This window comes from Lissotriton helveticus, chromosome 10 (genome assembly GCF_964261635.1).
Source record: "Lissotriton helveticus chromosome 10, aLisHel1.1, whole genome shotgun sequence".
Classification (NCBI taxonomy): Eukaryota; Metazoa; Chordata; class Amphibia; order Caudata; family Salamandridae; genus Lissotriton; species Lissotriton helveticus.
Genome location: NC_136071.1, coordinates 509,418,597 through 509,440,922, shown reverse-complemented (window position 1 = coordinate 509,440,922; position 22,326 = coordinate 509,418,597). Strand labels below are relative to the sequence as shown.

Below are 22,326 nucleotides of genomic sequence, written 5' to 3'. Positions count from 1 at the left end.
GTGCTCAGGCACCTCACAGTCACTCTCAGGGGCGAGTGTGCACGCGGGGCCGTCAGTGAGTGAGTGACCGGAAGGCGCTCGCATCACCTCAGTTCCAGCCCTGGCGCGGGCTCCCCTCGCCAGGCTAACCTCAGGGGCACCCGCTGTGAAGTGCCAACCCGGGGCTGGAGGACAAGGACAACGTTTTGAGGACCTGGCATTGAGGAGTGAGAGAGCGCAAACTGATATAAATGTATGAGTACATCACACTTACCTATAGTAAGCACAAGTCATGATGAGAAATGCCATGAGTGCTAATAGTATCTGAAATTATATTCTAAATGTATAGCTAATATAGAGATTTAAGTAGAAGTAGAACTAATACAGAAATGTGTGACATTATATGATTTTATTAGACGTGATTATTTTGAATCTATGTCGTGTAGCTGTTAACATATAAGATGGTCTGTGGTAAAACGCAGAACGTGGTAGGCCTCAGGGCCAGAGCTGGAGCTAAAAGGGAAGGTGTTTCTTTTCACGACACAGATTGTTTAACGTTTTTGGTCATTGCATTAATGGGCCATGATTTAGAGTAATGTTTTCTAAATAATAGAATAAGAGTTTTAACATGCTTTAATTAAATGAAGAATTTGAATGCTATAATCATAATGTGAAATATTGTAGGCCTGAAATGTTTTAGCATTGATTTACACGTACATGTCTGGGCTGAGAAATGTTGCAAGCCTTTTTAGAAGTCTATGAGAGTTGGGTTCTTGGCGGCAGATATCTGTCTGCAACAGGAAAGGGGGGATCCAATTATAAGTGAATGAATAGAGGTCTGTTCAGTAGACGGCCCAGACATGGAGGAGGGTTCTGGAATGTTTAAGGGGTATCAGCGGGCCGGAGAAGAGACTGAGAAGCAAGGTCAACTCTAACGTCTGAGGCCCAATACAAAGCATCATGGAAAAAGCCTGAAGTTGCACCACGTGAGAGGCGTTTCGCAAGGGGCGTCTCAAATGTTGTTGACTGTTTTGTATTAGGGACAGCACCCCTGGGTGGAGTTAGAGCAGAGACCTGAGGACCCTTTAGAGAGCGGATGGGTAGGCAGTGAGGGGTCATGACTGGAGAACTTTAGGTTTTCACCAAGAGACTTAGAGTGGGTGACTTCCCTTGGGGGTCATTCATTGCTGACACCTTTGTTAGGTTGGGATTTGGTTAAGTAGGGATACCATCTAGAACAGGGTAGGGACGCCTAACCTGTGTTTGTTTTCCTCCAACCTAAATGAAGGAGAGATATGCGTCTATGCTGATAGCTTTGCTATTTTTAGAACTTGTGTTAGTGATTTCTGTTGCTCGTCTGAGGGCTTTTCGAGAGCACATGTATGTAATTGGACCTGTGTATCTCGTGAATCTCATTCTGAGATGCTTGTATTTGCAGCTCATTATATCTTTACAATAAACTTTTGAAACCTAGAAGTTGTCCGTGATCTTTGAGAGTAGAGTCCTTTCTTGGGTGAACTAATTTGCAGATAGGTGTACTGTTTCCTTCCAAGACAGGCAATAAAGGTTCAGTCGACCAGATCGAGGTTTGGATCAATAGATATAAGGTATCGATCAAAATCTCGCCCTTTCAGTTGGTAGCTATAGAGGATGGTTGCCTTCTTGAGGACGGTGACCTAGGCCAGGTTAGCTTACCCCAAGGCCCCTAGAAATCGATGATCGGAAGAACAGCCCGCAGATGAAGATCCGGATGACGTGAGACAGAAAAAGCAGCAGTATCAGAGAGAGTGAGTATAAAGGGTTATGCGTGTTAGATTGCGGTGTTTTGTATTGTATCTATGTTGTAATGTTTGGCGGAGTTGAATGTCTGTAGAGTGACTGTGGAACAGGTTGTGAGCGCGCGCAACCGGTGGAAATCTTAAGTTCAAAGAGAGCTTAAGTGGTTCGGGTGTATCGGACACCCAGAGTAATTGTCAACTAGTGTGAAGGGGGTCATGAGGTACCATTGATCACCCGAGAGACCGAGATAGGGGGAACGTAAGAGTGAGTGCGTGAGTAACGGACGCTGGTCGGAAGTTACTGTGTGTGTAAGTAACCTATCAGAGAGACGATAGACATCTCGTCAGTTGTGTTGACAATTACAGATAGACTGTGGACGTACAGTCGAGAGAAGTGACCGCTTGGTCGGAAGTAGTCATTTTTCAGTGTATGAATGGGACGCATGCATAACCGGGAGACGAGTTGAGAAAGGAGGGGTGCTGCTGCGAAGCGGAGAAAAGAGACGTCAGGTGGTGTCGCGCAGTGATTGGCTGACCGGAGAAAGACCGCGCTGTGATAGGCCAGCTAGCGAACACGTCACACAGGATCGCGACGTGATTGGCCAACAGGAGAAAGACCGCGCTGTGATAGGCCAAGCTAGCAAAGCCGCGACAGGATTGGTGGATTGTCATCAGGAAGTAAACAGAGTAGCGAGGCTGGATTTTGTGCGCATAATTATGAAGTGTTTTAAATGGTTGAAAGCGCTGTTTAAGAAAGAGAGGCGAGGATCGTATGAAGGGGAAGAAGCCCCGCCGGAGGGTACGCCAGCTCGTTATATGGCAGTAAATGTTGGGTTGCATACGATCCTTTGGATATCAGAGTGGAGTAAGATTACTGAAGGAAACGAGGAACTGACGTTCCCGAAGTACGGGACGTTCAGATTAGAGGTGTTACATCGATTGAAATCAGTCATGACCTCAAAGAGACCCTTGCCTAGACCAACCCAGTTTGAAGCCCTTGAAGCATGGCTTAGGGCAGCGCATGAAAGGAATATGAACAGACGGCAAGAAAGGGTGAAACGCTCGGTAAGGGCAGTACAGGATGCCAGGTGGGATGCGGATGCTAAAAGATGGAGAGTGCATAATTTGGAAATAAATAAACTGTACCCAGTGTTAGAGGCGCCAGTAAATAAAAGCCCCCTAGAAGAAGATGATGAGAGCGAAACAGAGGACAGCCTGATAAACAGATTACTGACAGACAGGCCACCCCCGTATAATAGAGCAGGGGGAGAGGTCGAGAATACAGAAGGAGAAAAGGGGGGCAATGCAGGAGAGCATAGACCGCTTCCCAGTTCAGAGTGGGATCCTGAGCCAAAGAAAGAGTTGCTCCAGCCTAGTCAGGTGCAACAGGTGGTCGGTAGGTTTGTGGTACAAAGAGCGCCGGAAACGGAAAGCGCCACATCCTACCCATTACCAGATGCACTACAGGTACCTGTTACCATAGGTCCTATAATATCGATATATGACCAAGAGAGAGCAAAAGGGGAAGAACGGAAACGGAAAGACAGAGAAAGAGCAGAGCAGGCAAGGAGGAACGATACCACTAATTCCCCAAGTCAGATACCGATACCCAGAGAGTGGAGCACCCCGATGCACACAGCAGGGGACCCAGGAGGAGATCCTGGGGGCCCTAGATGGCCAATGGATCTGAGGGGATCTGGACGAAAATCCTTTCAAGAGCTAAATGAGTACATGAAGCAGTGGGATGAGGCAGTGAAGGCTCAAAAGTGCATCAATGCTGCAGAAGCAGAAAGGGAAAGTCAGGACAGCAGAGCACGAACTCACTGCGGGGCTGGGGAGAGTAGCCCGGAGTGGGACTGTAGAGGGAGTAGGGGAGTCACCCATTGGGCCCGGAATGGAGGTAGAACAGACCTGGAAAACGGGGGCCCCGGGAGTGAAGGGGTGGCGTGCCCAATACTCAGTGAAGGGGAGAGGAGAGCGCAAGAGTACAGGAACAGCTTTAAGTGTCCACACTGTGTGCCTGGCACCAGAGAACAGAATGGGAGTTGTGAGAGGTCGCACCATAGTCCCTGTGATGACAGAAATGAGCGCAGCCCAGGGAATATGGGGAACCAGGAAGGATCGTATCGGATACTGAGCGATACGAGGCAAAGGGAGTGTAGCGACCAGAGGGAAAATAACAGAGAGATGTGCGGTGAGAGGAGAGAAGAAGACGAGAGTGGGCAGAGAGAGAGTAGGGATAAAAGGCCCGTGTTCCATCACCTTCCAAGATTGGATGGCCGAGCATGGGACCTGGAGAGATGGGAGCAAGGGAGGCCACCCATTAATTCTCCTGAGCCCAAACGCAGAGCTCGAAGTTGGGATGGGAGGGAGACCAGTGAGCCCCCTTCAAAAGACATATTGCGAGCTGAGATAAAAGCCAAGAGACTTGATGTCTCCAGCTTAAGGTCAGATCTGGATGACATGGTAGATGGTACCCTGCCTTTAGAAAGAATGGAAATGTATGAACAGGATGAAATACTGTATATGGCAAAGGACATCACACGAAAGGCGAGAGCAGTCCATGAGAAGTTAGTCGAACTAGCAGGCAAATATATGGTGGACTTGTCAAGAACCAAAGCATTACAGGGTAACCACAGGCTACATTACTCAGATCGAGATCTAGATGAGAGGAGAACGATTGGGCTGAAAACACACATAAGGGAATTGATTACTGGAATAAGGACATGGAGGGCACTAGATAAATGGGAAGAGAGGTGGTCCAAGAAAGGGACCGGCAGAAGAAGCATGATTGGTATAACACCAGGACAGCAGGGAATAGAAGCTTACCCTTTGCGTGAAGTTGCCAATGGGAGCTATGTACATGTCCCTTGGAGTAGGGGAGATTTAGCTGCTTTTACCACATCTTTCCCCAAGTTACGAGAGAGCCCCGTGGAGTGGTACAAGCAAGTCGAGAGGTTTGTGAAGATCTCAAAAGTCCTATGGATAGATCTGAACACGCTGTTTGACATTGTAGTACCAGGAGATCTGTGGACAGCATGCAAGGTTAGCGCTGAGTGGCCCACAACGGAGCCAGAGAGAGATGCTAGGACTAATGGGCCGTCCGAGATCGTGATGGCAAAATTCGAGAGAGTGATGACTTGGCTGAAAGAAAAAGTGCCAATGCAAGACATAGATTGGGTCAGAATAGACAGAACGAGACAGGAACCCAAAGAGACAGTCCATGAATATTACGAGAGATTGCTGAAGGCGTTTAAACAGTATAGCGGCTTGGATGTAATGGATCCAAAGGACATAGGGCAATTTGTGTCCAAGTTCGTCCTGGGACTGAGACCGGATATTAGTTTAATGATTCAGCAACACTCGATTTGTTGGCAAAGTAGACCCCTAGATGAAATACTGAGATATGCCAGGTACTGCTGTGATGAGGTAGACTCCAAGGCTAAGAAACTAAAAGAGAAGCTGATGGTGGTACAATTGCAGGCAGCAGGGAAGGGGGGACCGCAACAACAGCAGCAAGGGACAGGTACAGGAGGTAAGAAGCAGTACAGTCAGAACAAGGGTAATGAGGAGAGTACTACCTTCAGACCCAGAGTAGACATAGCTACCTTGAAGAAAACGACTAGGTGTCACCAGTGCAACGAGTTGGGGCATTGGAAACGCGAGTGCCCTTACAATGTAGAGATAGGAGAGCAAGAGATAGAGGAGGAAGAGGTCCAGAGCGCACCTATGAGAGGGGCGACGCCATACCAAGGAAAGGTGCTCAAAGGGGGGGGGGCTCCTCCCCGAGCCCAGTTCCCGCAACCTCCTCGAGTAGGGAGTATGGGTAAGACCTATAGACAAATGCCCCTGTTTGTGGAAGGTGAAGAATGCTATTATGTGGACCCATTAACCGGACAGAGAGTGGAAAGAGAAGACTGCACCCTTGGGGCAGCCTTAGAGGTAGATCAGAGGGGACCCTATGTGGAAGCAGAAGTAGCAGGGTGCCCTACGACATTTCTGGTGGACACAGGAGCCACTAGATCCACGATCAGATCGGCTGCAGTTCCAGACCTGCCCATGTCTGGAGAGACCATACAGGTGGTAGGGGTCGCAAACAGGAGAATAACCAGCCAATTGACAGAACCGGTACAGGTGAAAATAGGGAAGTACAGCGATGAGCACCAATTTGTAGTTTGCGATTCAAGCCCTGTGTGTCTGCTAGGAAGAGATCTGTTGTGCAAATTGAATTGTACTATATATTGTACACCCCAGGGAGTGGAGGTATTGACTAATGATGATGATGCAGATTTCAAAGTTGCAAACTCAAGAATATGTGTGGAGCTGTACCCTACTTTGACAGTAGACGAGCTTCCCTGGGATTTGAGAGAGACAGTGGCATCAGAGGTATGGGATTTCACTGGGGAAGAGATTGGATTAGTCAAAGGGGTGGACCCAGTGAAAATTGTAGTGAAACCGCATGCTGAGTTCCCAAGAACACCCCAGTATAAATTGACTCCAGAAACGATTGCAGGCATAAAACCCGTGATCGAGTCCATGATTAAACAGGGAATACTGAAAGAAATCGTGGGTAGTCCATGTAACTCCCCGATTATGGGTCTGCAGAAACCAAATGGGAAATTTCGGATAGTGCAGGACCTTCGAAAGATTAATAACATAGTCGTTTCATGTTGTCCAGTGGTACCGAATCCATCAGTGATACTGTTTCAGATTCCATTCCAAGCAGAGTGGTTCACTGTGATAGATCTTTGTCAGGCTTTCTTTTCGATCCCTTTGGACGAAGATAGCCATTTTCTTTTCGCATTTAAGCTGGAAAATCGCGTCCTAACATGGTGTCGTATCCCTCAGGGGTATACAGAGAGTCCATCGATCTTTAACCAGCTTCTGAAGAAAAATCTTGAAAGTCTAGTGCTGCCCCAGAAGTCAGTTCTGGTCCAGTACATAGACGACCTCCTTGTGGCGTCAGAAACAGAAGAAGCTTGCAGGGAAGATTCCATTGCTTTGTTAAATCACCTAGCTGCCAATGGGCACAAGGTGTCCCCGGGAAAATTGCAGTACTGCCTGACAGAAGTGCAGTACTTGGGACACAGAATTGAGAAAGGCAAACGAAAGGTGTCACCAGACAGGATAGAGGCGATCATGAAAATGAACGCGCCTCAGACACAGAGAGAGGTCAGGATGTTCCTAGGGATGGTGGGTTATTGCCGACAGTGGATCGTGAACTTTTCACTGAAAGCAAAGCCCTTGCAAAAACTGACGCACAAAGAGGTGAGTGATCCGGTACCATGGGACAAAGACTGTTTGATGGCATTCTTACAGCTGAGAGAGGACCTGTGTCGTGCTCCGGCATTGGGAATGCCTGATTACAATAAACAATTCTTTCTTTACTGTTGTGAGAGAGAAGGTTGTGCGTTGTCTGTGTTGGTCCAAATCCATGGGAATGCCCGTAGACCAGTTGCTTATTTCTCGGCTACTTTAGACCCAGTAGCCGCAGCGTTGCCCGGATGTCTCAAATCCGTTGCTGCAACGGGTGTCAGCATTGAGAGATGTGAAAATATTGTTATGGGGCACCCGTTAGAGGTGTGCGTGCCACATTCTGTTGAACTGTTGATGACCAGGACCAAAACACAGCATCTGACCAATAGCAGGCTCACGCGCTATGAGCAAGTTATTCTTGCTGCAGAGAACGTGACCCTCAAGAGATGCTCTGTTTTGAACCCTGCTACCTTAATGCCACTTCCAAATGATATTGATGATGATGATGAATATACAGACCATGACTGTCTCGATGTGACTGAACTATGCACCAAACCCAGACCCGACATCGTGGATGAGCCACTGACGGACCCAGATGAAGTTTTCTTTGTCGATGGCTCATGTGTAAGAGACGAAGTTGGGCAGTTGAGAGCAGCTTATGCTGTTTGTACAATTGAAGGAGTTGTGGAAGCAGGGTGCCTGGAAGGAGTACACTCCGCTCAGGTAGCCGAGATTATTGCCCTAACACGTGCTTGCTTAGCAGGCAATCAAATTCGAGTCACCATCTACACCGACAGCCAATACGGGTTTGGGGTAGTTCATGATTACGGGCAGTTATGGTCTCAAAGAGGGTTCATGACTTCTTCAGGCTCTCCCATTCGCAATGGAGAGTTTGTGCGCTTGTTGTTAGAAGCATTGCAATGTCCAGCAAGTATCGCAGTTGTAAAGTGCATCGCACATACCAAAAATGAGGACTTTGTTTCGAAAGGCAATAGATATGCTGATGAAGTTGCGCGGTATTGCGCAGAACAAGGTTACTCTTTCACAGAGGTGGATGTGGGTGGAATAAATGTAAGAACTGAATTAGCCATGATACTGGAAACTGTTGATACTTGGGATGAACTGTCAACCATGCAAGAAAATGCTCCTGATTCAGAAAAGGAAACATGGGAAAAGGCAGGATGTGTAATGGGTGAGACTCATTTTTGGGTCTCAGCAGACGGCAGAGCAGTGTTGCCCAATGAGATGGTGAGTCCAATGGCTAGACTCATACATGGTCCCGTACACTTAGGGAGAGATGCTATGCTGAGAGTGTTTAGACAGACTTGGTACAATCCTAAGTTTAGAATAGCAGCAGAAGCAGTGTGCCAGCGTTGTGTGACCTGCCAGCAGCTGAATGTAGGGAAAAGAACACCAGTTGCACTAAGTCACATAGGAAGGTCTGGAGGTCCATTCAACAGAATGCAGATAGATTTCATTGAAATGCCAAGATGCAACCGCCTCCGCTATGTCTTGGTGGTTGTTTGTGTGTTCTCCAGATGGGTTGAGGCATACCCTACACGTAGGTGCGACACCCTCACAGTGGCTAAGTTACTGCTTAGAGAACTTATCCCTCGGTTCGGGGTGCCGGCCTTTTTGGAATCAGATAGGGGAACACATTTTAACAGCGAGCTTGTGAAGATGATTTGTGTTGCACTGAATATAGACCAAAAACTCCATTGCAGTTACCGACCAGAAGCCTCAGGAATTGTGGAACAAATTAATGGCACGATCAAGTCCAGAATAGCGAAAGTTTGCTCCTCAACGACCCTGAATTGGCCTGACGCCCTGCCATTGGTACTCATGAGCCTTCGTAGTACCCCAGACAGAAGAACAGGGTTGTCACCACATGAGGTGTTAATGGGGAGAGCAATGAGACTGCCATCTATTCCAGCTACTGCACTGTTAAATATCACAGATGATATGATCCTGGACTATTGTAAGGGGCTGTCTGACGCCATGCGTTCTGTGTCCCTTCAGGTGCAGGCTGCAGAGGTTCCAGCGTGCCAGGGCCCTTGCCATGACCTGTATCCTGGGGACTGGGTCCTGGTGAAGAAACATGTGAGAAGAAGCTGCTTGGATATTCGTTGGCGTGGGCCCTACCAGGTCATCCTGATCACAAGTACAGCTGTAAAGGTGGGAGGCCTGCCCAACTGGATACACGCGTCGCATACGAAAAGGGTTCCAGCACCTCTGGAAACAGCTCCTCTCTCGGATGGACGTCCAGCTGAGGACCAAGAAGCCATAGAGGGGGCTAGCCAAGCTGTAGAGGTGCCAGTGGAAGCAGGGAACGAGTCTGACCAAGCTGAGGACGGTCAGTACAACAGCGAAACAGAAGACGCTACAGAAGGAGAAGACAGCTGGGAGTACGAGTCTGACTCTGACAGGTCTGAAAGAGAGCGAGAACAGACCAGAAGGAGAAGGAGTAGAAGGGCACGTGGAGAAGCAAATTGGCCGCAAAGAAGAAGTTCTAGCCTGAGGTCAACTCCAGAAGCAACCCTTCCTCCGATATCAGAAGACTCAGACCCAGAAGAAGGTGCTCAGGGCGCTGAAGCACCAGACCGAAGAAGGTCAAGAAGAGTGCGTGTGCCTAACAGAAGATACTCCACACCTGAGTGGACATATCTGGCGACAAATGTCTGTGAAACCGGAGACAGGGAGGATCCGAGCGGTGGTGGTGTCCAGTTCTGAGCCCATTATCACCGTGGAAATACAACTGTTGGTACCCGGTGTCGAACAAGAAGGGTCACTAACATTCGTGCTCCCCAGACCTCCCCGCCTCAGCAAGTTAAAACACATGTTTCTTACAGAATTGAAATTCCCCGACTTTGGTACCACGATAACAGCACATGAAGAGCATACTCTTCGCATGGAAATATTGAACTATGCTATTGAAGCTGCAACCACAAATCTAATAGTCGATTGTTAAAGGACTTTGTAAATAAAGCAAGCAGAAGAAAAGAAGATTACCTAGCGCCCAGGAAGCAGAGAATTTTAGGGAACCCCTTGAGTGGATGGAGAAGGGCTAGGGTTGTCTTTTTGAACTGTGAAAGGACTTTTTGCGAAAAAGGCTGTCAGCCTCCAGCTGTGTGGATTCTAAAGACAAAAAGGGATTGAAAGAGACTGTAAAGGAACGAGAGGAAAAGAACTTTTTTTGCAAAGAGAAAGGGAAAAGCTAGATTGTCTGACGAAATGGAGGCCGGCACCCCGAACCGCAGAGCTAAATGTATAATAGGTACACTAATAGTAGGAGTGATAATATTAATAGCTTTAGTGGTAACAATTTCTTATGTAAAGGGACATGAGGAAGAGGTAAAGGTAACTGATGCGAATTCTGTAGTAACACTTACACCCACTGTTGCAGGTGAGAAAAGGGAAAACACTCAAGAGAAAGCGTTATTGGCTGCAGAAGCCCGCAGGTTACATGTAGACGAGTCCCAAGGAGACTTTAGGTCAAATGCTTATGCTAAACTTTTGTATGAATACGTGGATGCCATGGAGGTTAAGGATTGCTACGTCTGCATGCAGTTGCCTGCGTCTGTAGATGAAGGAATTCGATATCATCACCTCCCTCTGACATATGGCATTACATGTAGCTTATTGCTTAGTATATTTTATGAGAGAGATAGTTTTGAATACTATTTCTCCAATTATGATTCTGTGTTGCCAGAAGTCCCAAATTATAAGCAGATGAATAAATGGGATTACTGGAAGAGTGAAGACAGATTGGCCAAGTTCTTCATTCCTTGGATTACCTTAGATACTTCACATGCCCGTAGAAATAATCTGACATGCAAGGTGTCAGAAGTCGAGAAAAAGTTCATAGGGCAGGTGGATGATCGTTACAGGAGACAAAAGATTTTGAAAAAATCAGGACAAGGGAAATTAGATTGGACCGAGGAAGAGAAGTCACACAAGAGAAAGGGTAGTAGTGGTCCAATAGCTTTAGATAAAGCGCAGAGAGGAAAGTTATGTCTTCACCGAGCCAAAACGTATTATGAAAATGTATACGTGGGTGAAGTTGACTGTGAACATGCTTTTAATTTAGAGTACTACACTAAGGATTTCCTGAAGGGAATGCAAGTAATTCCAAATGTGTATTTTGTATGTGGAAGAAATGCTTACGTGAGACTACCTGACAACTGGTATGGATCATGTTACTTGGCAATTGTCTTCCCCAAAATATATCATGCACAAGACTTATTGATCATTGAGGGCCAGACATCATCGAGGGGAAGGAGAGATTTAGGCGATGCAGAAATGGTTGGAGATGTCTTTGGAGCTATGTTCCCTCTTTTGGGAATAATCCTTAATGATGTTAAAATTAGACGACTGGCAACAGTTGTCGACAGGTTGTCTGCCAGCACTGCTCAGTCCTTAATGCTGGTAGAAGGAGAGATGCAATCGATAAGGGCTATGGTTCTTCAAAATCGGCTTGCATTAGATGTCTTATTAGCGAAAGAGGGCGGAGTCTGTAAGGCTTTGAAGGTTCAGGAATGTTGCACTTACATTCCAGACCTTTCAAAACCCCTTGAGAAAGTTATTAAGAACATAACTAATATACACAAAGAGATCGAAGACTTGAGTAGAGAAAATGTCTGGGAAAAGGTGGGCCATGGAATGAGTACAGTTGGAGGGTGGTTTTCCACCTTAGGCAAAAGCTTTATTTGGTATATCCTAAAGCCTATCATCATAATATTGATCTGTGCGATAATATTGTGGGGATTGGTGAGGGTATTCAAATGGTACAGAGCAAGAAGGTCAGAAAGGGCCCAAAGAGAACAGTTGCAGAGATTGGCTGCCATACAAGATAATCAGTACAGGAGCCTGAGAGCTCTGGAAGCACAGAGAATGCCAGCAATAACTGCAGTTTAAATGTTAGTGATGACCCCGAGAGGTCATCAAAGGGGGGAACTGAGAGAGCGCAAACTGATATAAATGTATGAGTACATCACACTTACCTATAGTAAGCACAAGTCATGATGAGAAATGCCATGAGTGCTAATAGTATCTGAAATTATATTCTAAATGTATAGCTAATATAGAGATTTAAGTAGAAGTAGAACTAATACAGAAATGTGTGACATTATATGATTTTATTAGACGTGATTATTTTGAATCTATGTCGTGTAGCTGTTAACATATAAGATGGTCTGTGGTAAAACGCAGAACGTGGTAGGCCTCAGGGCCAGAGCTGGAGCTAAAAGGGAAGGTGTTTCTTTTCACGACACAGATTGTTTAACGTTTTTGGTCATTGCATTAATGGGCCATGATTTAGAGTAATGTTTTCTAAATAATAGAATAAGAGTTTTAACATGCTTTAATTAAATGAAGAATTTGAATGCTATAATCATAATGTGAAATATTGTAGGCCTGAAATGTTTTAGCATTGATTTACACGTACATGTCTGGGCTGAGAAATGTTGCAAGCCTTTTTAGAAGTCTATGAGAGTTGGGTTCTTGGCGGCAGATATCTGTCTGCAACAGGAAAGGGGGGATCCAATTATAAGTGAATGAATAGAGGTCTGTTCAGTAGACGGCCCAGACATGGAGGAGGGTTCTGGAATGTTTAAGGGGTATCAGCGGGCCGGAGAAGAGACTGAGAAGCAAGGTCAACTCTAACGTCTGAGGCCCAATACAAAGCATCATGGAAAAAGCCTGAAGTTGCACCACGTGAGAGGCGTTTCGCAAGGGGCGTCTCAAATGTTGTTGACTGTTTTGTATTAGGGACAGCACCCCTGGGTGGAGTTAGAGCAGAGACCTGAGGACCCTTTAGAGAGCGGATGGGTAGGCAGTGAGGGGTCATGACTGGAGAACTTTAGGTTTTCACCAAGAGACTTAGAGTGGGTGACTTCCCTTGGGGGTCATTCATTGCTGACACCTTTGTTAGGTTGGGATTTGGTTAAGTAGGGATACCATCTAGAACAGGGTAGGGACGCCTAACCTGTGTTTGTTTTCCTCCAACCTAAATGAAGGAGAGATATGCGTCTATGCTGATAGCTTTGCTATTTTTAGAACTTGTGTTAGTGATTTCTGTTGCTCGTCTGAGGGCTTTTCGAGAGCACATGTATGTAATTGGACCTGTGTATCTCGTGAATCTCATTCTGAGATGCTTGTATTTGCAGCTCATTATATCTTTACAATAAACTTTTGAAACCTAGAAGTTGTCCGTGATCTTTGAGAGTAGAGTCCTTTCTTGGGTGAACTAATTTGCAGATAGGTGTACTGTTTCCTTCCAAGACAGGCAATAAAGGTTCAGTCGACCAGATCGAGGTTTGGATCAATAGATATAAGGTATCGATCAAAATCTCGCCCTTTCAGGAGCATCAGACTCGGGTCGGATGGGGGGGGGGGGGGGGCGGCCTTTCTATCTATATTGAGGAGTTGTACATCAAATAGCATTCCCAGCGAGGTTGGTGGAAGTGGCAGATATGTCACAAGGCTCACTACGGACACCCTATATGACTAGAGGTGAGAACAGAAAGACAGGGGGGGGGGGCGCTGGGGGAATAATGAAACGCGTGCCTAAACCCCGACAATGCTGGGGCACACCCGTTAAACCACCTCCTACCACCACTAAAGGGAGAGAAGGACCCGGGGAAGGGGTGGACTGTGGACACGTAACACTCCGCCACCCCTTCACACCCACCCCAAAGAGAAGCAAACTCTAGGACCGGTCTATGTACAGTGGCCACGCCGCGCACTCCTCGGGCTGCCTTTCCAGCGGGGGTGCGTGTTTATTTATTTTAAAGTTTTATATAGCGCGTAGGTATCAGAGCGCTTTACATACACACAGTAAAAAACAGGACATTACATTACATAGTAGGCCGGCAGTAAGGAAGCAAACCAATAAAAAGATACAGCATGGGAAATAAATATGCAGTGCAGTGGAGGAGAGAACAATAAAAATAAAAAATAAAAAGGTGAAAATGGCATAGTCCGGTGACCGTGCATTGGGGGGGGGGGAGGGGGGTTGATGGAATTATCTGCCAGCTGACTATTGAAGATTTGTGAGGGTATCCCCAAAAATATAAAGATTGAGGCAGCCCCCTCCCCCCTTTCGAATAAATGTGCCGGAGTGAAGTTAAGGAATGCACCAGCCACTAACCACTTCGTGGGATCTTAAAGGAGAGCGGGCGCAGACTTCGCCCCCCCCTAGACGGAGCAGCCAGGTGCATGCCGATAATCTATAAAAAGCCGCCCAGAAACAGTGAGATATTGTTCACACTCGCGAGCCCCGTCCCACCCACCAGGACGCAGCCCACGCGCCTCCATACACACAGGGGGGCACAGTCTGGACTCACCGGGGGCAGGTGCAGGGTGGGGGCCGCACGGCCGGGCCCGGGGGCCGCTGCAGGAGACGGACAGCTGCGCGTCAAATCCAAAATCCAGCGGTGAGGGGCCCCAGGCAGAGACCCCACCGGCAGCACGCGGGGTGATCCCGGCGTAGGAGGCAGATCCGGGGGGCGAGAGGGCAGATCCTGGGGGCAAGAAGGCAGGTCCCGGGGTAAAATGGCAGATTCTGGTTTAGCTCGTGTCCTGGAACAAACGGACAGTTCAAAGGTCGCCGGGGTAGATGATGGGGCAGGGGTATATGGGCGAAGAGGTAAAAGGGCAGAGGAGCAGCGCCGGGCTGGATGTCTTCAGACGGAATGAAGCGGTTCCAATAAATCCACGAGTGAAAAGTCGGAGAGGAGGAAAAAAAAAAGGAAACTCCCCCTCCGGGAAAATACGAAGCAGATCTGGGAGAGAGTTATCCCGGGCCACCGGTGTGTGCTGAGCTGTGCCCTTACTGCGCCGAGCCAGCCTCCATCCAGGGAGAGCCCCCATCCCATCCAGAGGAGACCCCTCCCCCGCTCCCACCAGGGGGCCCTCCTCCTCCAGGGCGCCCTCCCCCTCACCATCCAGGGATCCCTCCCCCTCCCTCCATGCGTCCTGCCCTCGCCGGGCTTCGGTTTTCTGCGGTGCTGTGAAGGCAGAACATTCATCACTTACAAAAACAGAGAGGCGAGAAACGAACATGACAGGGTTAATTGGTGGCCCCGGGGGTCGGGGTGCACCGAAGTGCAAGTGGGAAAAGCTTAAGAGGAGCGGGACGGGTGCTATTTAAGGGAGATCCCGCTGGTATCCGCACTAGGGGACGGGAGCTGGTTGGGATGGGAATCGCGTATACTAGAGGCGTGCGTGTCACCCCTGATGCGTGTGGCCGCGCGACAGTGAGCCCTCAATGGATGGGGTGTGAACGAGGTTGTGCACGTGCATTTATAGACTATGACTGAGGGCTGCGGGTGTGGGCTCGTGTGACTGAGGGCTGCGGCCCGGGTGTAAGCTCGTGTGACTAAGTGCTGCTCGTGTGTTTCAGTGCTGCTGGTATGCACCGTGTGTCTGGGCGCTAAAGGTCTGCCCTGTTTCTGGGTGCTGCAGTCCTGCATTGTGTTTCATATGTGCTGCGGGTCTGCACTGTGTTTCATATGTGCTGCGGGTCTGCACTGTGTTTCATATTTGCTGCATTTCAGGGTGCTGCAGGTCTGCTGTGTTTCATGATGCTGCAGGTCTGCGCTGTGTTTCAGGGTGCTGCAGGTCTGCACTATGTTTCATATGTGCTGCGGGTCTGCGCTGTGTTTCAGGGTGCTGCAGGTCTGCACTGTGTTTCATATGTGCTGCGGGTCTGCGCTGTGTTTCAGGGTCTGCTGCTTTTCATGATGCTGCGGGTCTGCTGTGTTTCTTGGTGCTGCGTGTCCACTGTTTCTCAGGGTGCTGCAGGTCTGCTGTGTTTCATGATGCTGCGGGTCTGCGCTGTGTTTCAGGGTGCTGTGGGTCTACTATGTTTCATGATGCTGCGGGTCTGCTGTGTTTCTTGGTGCTGCGTGTCTGCACTGTTTCTCAGGGTGCTGCAGGTCTGCTGTGTTTCATGATGCTGCGGGTCTGCACTGTGTTTCAGGGTGCTGTGGGTCTGTATTTCAGGGTGCTGCAGGTCAGCTGTGTTTCAGGGTGCTGTGGGTCTGCTGTGTTTCAGCGTGTTGGTGCTGCGTCTGCTGTGTTTCAGGATGCTGCGGGTCAGCTGTGTTTCTGTGTGCTGTGAGTCAGCTGAGTTTAAGCGTGCCCCGGGTCAGCTGTGTTTCTGCGTGCTGCGGGTCTGCTGTGTTTCATGGTGCTGTGTGTCTGCACTGTTTTCCAGGGTGCTGCAGGTTTGCTGCATTTCAGGGTGCCGCAGGTCTGCGCTGTGTTCCAGGGTGCTGCGGGTCTGCTGTGCTTCATGGTGCTGCGGGTCAGCTGTGCTTCAGCGTGCTGCGGGTCTGCGGCGTTTCAAAATTCATGCAATGGATCTGGATTGCGAGTTTGGTGTGCAGCAAATATGTGCTGTTTGTTTCAGGGTGCGGGAAGGCTCGGCTGTGTATTCCATGGTTGGAAGCGGTGTGCTGTACGTCACAGGTGGCATCAGGGCAATCCCATGTGCAGGACTGTATTTTGTGATGCGGGACGTAACATGGGAGGGCGGGGTTATAATGGTACACTTATGGGACGATGTGTCCTCACAGCCAGAGCTGGTCCAACGGACACACCCAGCCTCTTTATTTCGCGTTTGCTGGTTCTTTTTCAACCATAATGCCTCCCATTGTCTCTGTTTTCCCTGCTTTCTTTCCCCTTCCGTGTTTTTCTCTCTCTTTTATCTGTGTCAAAGGCTGATGAAGAAAAATAAGAGCAGGTCCCCACAAATTACTTCCGGTGGGCCCCACCTGCAATTACCAGCCCCAATTAAGCACTGTTAGACCCCCTGTGCCTAAATCAACACAAACCTCTGGCCTTATGTGGTCTAACACGGCACTTATGTAAAGCACTCTGATGCCTCTGAGCCAATTTTGAGTTATGTAAAACTGCCGAAAAAAACACCCTCAAAAACACACAGGTCTTTGCTTTACCCGCGAAGGCACGGCATTTCTGTACTGTGTGTTTGGAGCACAGTAGCTTCCATACTAACTTTGGAAGTGCGCCACAGCTGTGATGCCCGTTTCGAGGCGCCTCCCGTAGAGGCCTTTGCTAAGATAGCGCCTGGGCGGAGAGAAATGTAGCGCCCTTGCTGATGGTTGTACATTATATGAGGCAGTAGGGGTTCCTTTTGTTCACTGGTCATCTCCTGGATGAGCGGGGACCTCCCCCAAGACACCTACATCACTGATAGCGTAGCTGCCTCGTGCAGATGGTGGTTTTGTTGATGTGTGCCAGCAGGGGTCAGAGGGTGTAGGGAGGGCAATGAAGATGGCTGCTCCGGTATTAAACGCATCGCGTCCGTATGATAATAAAAGACTCAAACCACTTTAAACTGAAAAATCTGACAGAAACGGACAGGCAGGAGCAAGGACGAGGCTGGACCAAGATGCTCCTTGCGCCCCTCAGAAAATTGGCGCCCTGGGCCTGGGCCCTGCTCGCCCATGCTAAAGACCGGCCCACTCAACACCATCGACACCTGTAGCGGGTTAATGGGGTAGTTATTGGTGTATGGAGCTTAACGCGTCCCCTGTGATATTTTGGCTGTGACGCATTTGGTTTTGGCTCCAAATCCAATCCCCCCGCCATGTTTTGGCACTTAGGTGCTTTCTTCTTGAATAGTATAACGGTCCATATTTCCAGGGAGGAGGGACTGGCGTTAGAGAAAGGGGCGTGGCCCCGATTCAGGAAGTCGCGCTGCTCATTCAGCTCCTGCAGCGAGGTCGTGAGAGGGGATGCGTAGTTTCCTCCCTAACTCATTACACATTCCACACTCAGGAGGACCAGTACAAGCAGTGCTTTAAATGGGCCGGTAATCTCCGGTACCTAGTACCGGCACTTATGCATTTTGAGGGGTAGAGTACCGGCACTTCTCAAAAGAAATGTAATACTTTTAATTGGAGAGTACCGGCACTTCTCGCTTCTATTTTCCCATTTCAAGCACTGAGTAAAAGTCCTCCTGGTTGGGCAGCTGGAAACTCAAGCCTGGTGTCTCCCAAACCGGTCTCGATTAGGTTAGAAACATCTTCACTCTGATTGCATGTCACATAAATAAATGTTGGCCTCAGTTTAACCAGTTTCTGCTCTTACTTCGTGTTGCACGTGGAGCTTTGAGTTAAACGCTCGCTGCTGACATTTCACTACAATTAGGGTGACCCGACGTCCCGGATTGCCCTTGACTGTCCTGGTTTTCAGAAGACTGTCCCAGTTTCCCGACGCTTTTGTTCATTTTAAATAAATGTCCCGATTTTTGGGAAAAAGGTCAGGTGGGAATCAGAAGTGAAAGGCATGCTCTCCTTTCATATGCACCTCTAAAGTCTTAAAAACTGGAAGTATTTTATTAGTTTCTGTCTGGCAGCACAGGAGGACATCCGCTGCCTGTTCCCAGCAAAAGAGAGACAGAGTAGGGAAGAGGGCATGGGGTGGAGGTCTGGCCATATATAATGTTATGGAAACATAGCCTTGTAAATTTTGTACACATACATATATGTATATATATCCAACAGAGTAAATTCCAAAGAACAAACGAATTGCGCCGCAACTTTCAGCCACTGTTGTTTTCAAAACAGTTATTTATTTTATTTTTAAGCACAGATTTCAACCAACGCGTTTCGGTAGTACAACTACCTTGCTCACGGTTGATTACACCTGAAATTACACATTATTTTAAACACACCCAGATTACCCACAAAGCATGTGATTCCCAAAACTTCCTGTTTGTTTCGAAGCTGGGAATTCTGGACTATGTAGTTTTCATTAATGAATCTCTTCATGGTTATTAAGCAGTATTTCTAGACATTCTGTCTATTTCATCATACCATTTACGCTGCGCAAACAATTAGTACACTGTAAATTACAGCCCTCTAGTGGGCTTGCCTCTTAGTTTTTCGCAGTTTCTCATGCCCTCGAAGCTGGGAATTCTGGACTACGGAGTTTCCATTAATCTCATCATGGTTATTAAACAGTATTTCTAGACATTCTGTCTATTTCATCATACCATTTACGCCACGCAAACAATTAGTGCACTGTAAGTTATAGCCCTCTAGTGGGCTTACCACCTAGCTTTTCGCAGTTTCTAATGCCCTCCAGTGGGCTTTAGTGGGTGTGAACAGAAACAGTTAAATTCGAGAAGTTCTATTTACAAATGGATGTACAGTTCCTCCGACTGGTTCAAGCACAGGGGGGTCATGGTTCGAAAATTCAGAATGTGACGTGACTCTTTTTGTCTTAAAAGTTTTTCTCGGGGGCCACCTCGATCAGATAGGGACATTGTTTCTATTCCCCAAAACTTTAAGAGTTTCCAATTTCCATCGTGATGGCTCTCCATGTGCTTGGCTACCGCGTTATTTCTGTCCTTGTTGACTGTAGCGCGGACATGTTGTAGGATTGGTATTTTCAATTCACATATGGTGCTCCCTATATACTTTAACTTGCAAGGGCATTCTATCATGTAGATTGTGTATTGACTTTTGCAAGTTATTAGTTCTTTTATTTTCCAAATTTTTTTGTTGGCCACGATTAGTTCTTTTGTGGGTTTAGCAATCTCACACAACTTGCAGTTATAGCATTTGACGAACCCCTTTGTTTTTAACCATATGTTCTTTGACTTCTTACTCTGGAAATGGCTGTGGACCAACTGGTCTTTTAGATTAGTTGCTCTTCTGTAAGTTATGGTTGGGTGAGCCCCCATCTTTTGTCCCACTGTGGGATCTAGTTGCAATATCTTGCAATTCCTTTTTAAGGTCTGAAAGATTTTTTGGGATTCTTGGCTATAATCCAGAAAAAGTCTTATTGGTTCTTCTTCTGTTTTATTTTCAAAGTCTCTTGGTTTGAGGCATTCCCATCTCGGTTTTGTATTAGCTTTTTCCCAGCATTTGTTGATTAGTTGTTTTCCATATTTTCTGTTTTGGAAACGTTTGATGGTACTTGCACTGTGTTTCTTCCACTCTGATTCTTCACTACAAATCCGTCTGAGGCGAAGAAATTCCCCGTAGGGAATGCTGGAGATCAATGAAGGTTGATGGAAGCTTGTTGCTTCCAGGGTTGAATTCGTTGCTGTGGTTTTACGATGTAAAGTTGTTTGTATCCGATTCTCTTTTACGTACACCTCCGTGTCCAAAAATGCCACTTTGGTTTTGCTTAGTTCATAGGTGAATCTTAGACACGGTGTGCTTGTATTAAGGATTTCAAAATACTGTCGGAACTCAGCTTCACGCCCACTCCAAATGATGAATAAATCATCAATGAACCTTTTCCAGGTTACTATATGTTGGGTGAAGGTTCTGTTTTTGCTGTTCCATGCCACTTCTTCCTCCCACCAGCCCATTGCTATGCACGCATAACTTGGGCTGAAGGAAAAGCCCATCACCGCTCCATTCCGTTGGCGGTACATTTGATCTCCAAATAGGAAAATATTGTTTGACAAACACAGACAAATCTTGTCCATTATCATGGTCATTGTGTTCTTTGTAGTGGATGTTACGATCTTGCAAATAATGTTGCCATGCCTTCAAACCTAAATCATTGTCGATATTGGTGTATAGGGCGATAACGTCCATTGTTATCATCTAGTATTCCTTTTGCCAAGACAATTTTTGTAAGGAACATAAAAAATCAGTCTTGTCTTTGATGTATGATTTCAGTTTTTGGACATGCGGGTTTAGGTAGTAATCGATGAAGTTGGCCATTGGTTCTAGTATTGAGCCCTTTGCTGACACAATCGGTCTCCCTGGTGGTCTTTCTGGATCCTTATGTATCTTTGGTAAAAAATACATCGTTGCCATTCGAGGATAATCCACCACCAGGTATTTCTTTTCATCCAAATCGATTAACTTCTTTGTTTCCCAGATGTCTAGTTTTTGGTCAATTGCTCTTTTGATCTTGTCCATTGGGTTTGTCTGTATTTGTTCATAAACGAGGGAATTGGTTAATTGATGCATTGCCTCCGTGATATATGCATTTCTGTCCCATAATACCACGTTTCCCCCTTTATCTGCCATTTTGATTTCCAATTATTTATCGTTGATCAGACATCTCAGAGCTTTCCTTTCTTGTGGAGTTAAGTTGCCTTTGCCATTAATTTTGGTAATGTTATACAAATCATGTATTACAGCCTCTTGAAAAATGTCAATTTTGTTGCCTGGGGGTAATTGTGGGTAAAATTTTGACTTAGCCTTTTTCATACTGGTTCCGGCCCCCATTTGCTGTATTGCGGTTTCCAGTTGGATTTCCTCACCCTCTTCTGAGTTTAAATTGAGAAATGTTAAGTAGCTTGCCGCTTCCTTAACTTTTAGTGTGGAGGTTGGTTTCGGAAGGTCTTGGATTAGCTCAGGTTTGTTTTTCCTGTCCATGAAATATTTTGCCAATTTAATTTTCCGTATGTACAGATAAAAATCTATTCTGGTCTGTGCCAGATCAAATCCTTTTGTTGGGCAGTAGTTTATGCCTTTTTTTAAAAGGGAGATTTCCACTGGTGTTATGTCTCGTTTGGATAAATTTACAACTTGCAATTCTTCCTTTAATTGTCCTTCCTCTGTCTCATACTGCGAGTTTTGGTACCAATCCTTTCACTTGAGCTGCTTTCTTCTCCACCCTCTTCTGGTTGTGGATTTCGGTTTCTCTGTTGCCATGGTCTGCCCCTTCCTCTTCCTCGTTGTTGTCTTGGCGCCCCCTGAGTTTGTTCCCACTGCCGTTGCTGGAGAACGAGGCGCATATCCCCTAAAAAACGATTTTTTGCACTATCCATTGTTAGTTCCTCTTCATTTTGTTCATTGGAGGTTACGGAGGTTAGGGAAGACATGCTGGTAGACGATGCTCCAGTTATACTTGTTTTTTGTTTGAAAGGATCGAATTTCCGGGCAAATGTAAATATTCGTCCCTCTAAATAATCATTGGCATCTCTCACAAATTTATTGTGCTTCCTTGATCTTACAATTTCTTCATGTTTATCAATTTGTTTTTCCAAATTTTCTTTGAATTTCATCATTTACGGATTTAGTTTTAATGATTCCAATTCTTTTTCCACTTCCTTTAATTCTTCTTTTATTTTCTCCAAGGCTATTTCTATGTGTTTAACTAATATTTTGATTAATCCCAAGGATGAGTTCAATGTGTATTCTCCCCATTCACATAGTAGGTCATTCGTGGCGTCTTGCTGGCTTGGCATCAACATGATTCGGAGTCCTCTCTGGACTCTTTCTACCTCCAGATATTTCCGTAATGCAATTATTTCCCATGATTTATTTATTTCCTTTTTGTTTAACTTTTCCCATGTTCTTAATTTGGTTTT

General features: G+C 46.8%; 1 protein-coding gene across 2 annotated transcripts in view; it reads right to left on the bottom strand.

Annotated features, from left to right (window-relative positions):
- The window catches only part of NTN3 (netrin 3), a 253,419-nt gene that overhangs the window by 220,776 nt on the left and 10,317 nt on the right, over positions 1–22,326 (bottom strand). Inside the window, exon 1 of one of the 2 annotated variants that reach the window (XM_078663015.1) lies at positions 14,357–14,848. The exons of the other annotated variant lie outside the window; for it this stretch is intronic. The gene's annotated coding sequence lies outside the window, so the exon portion shown is untranslated. Of the gene's footprint in view, positions 1–14,356; positions 14,849–22,326 lie in introns of those variants that run through there. 2 annotated transcript variants of the gene reach the window in all.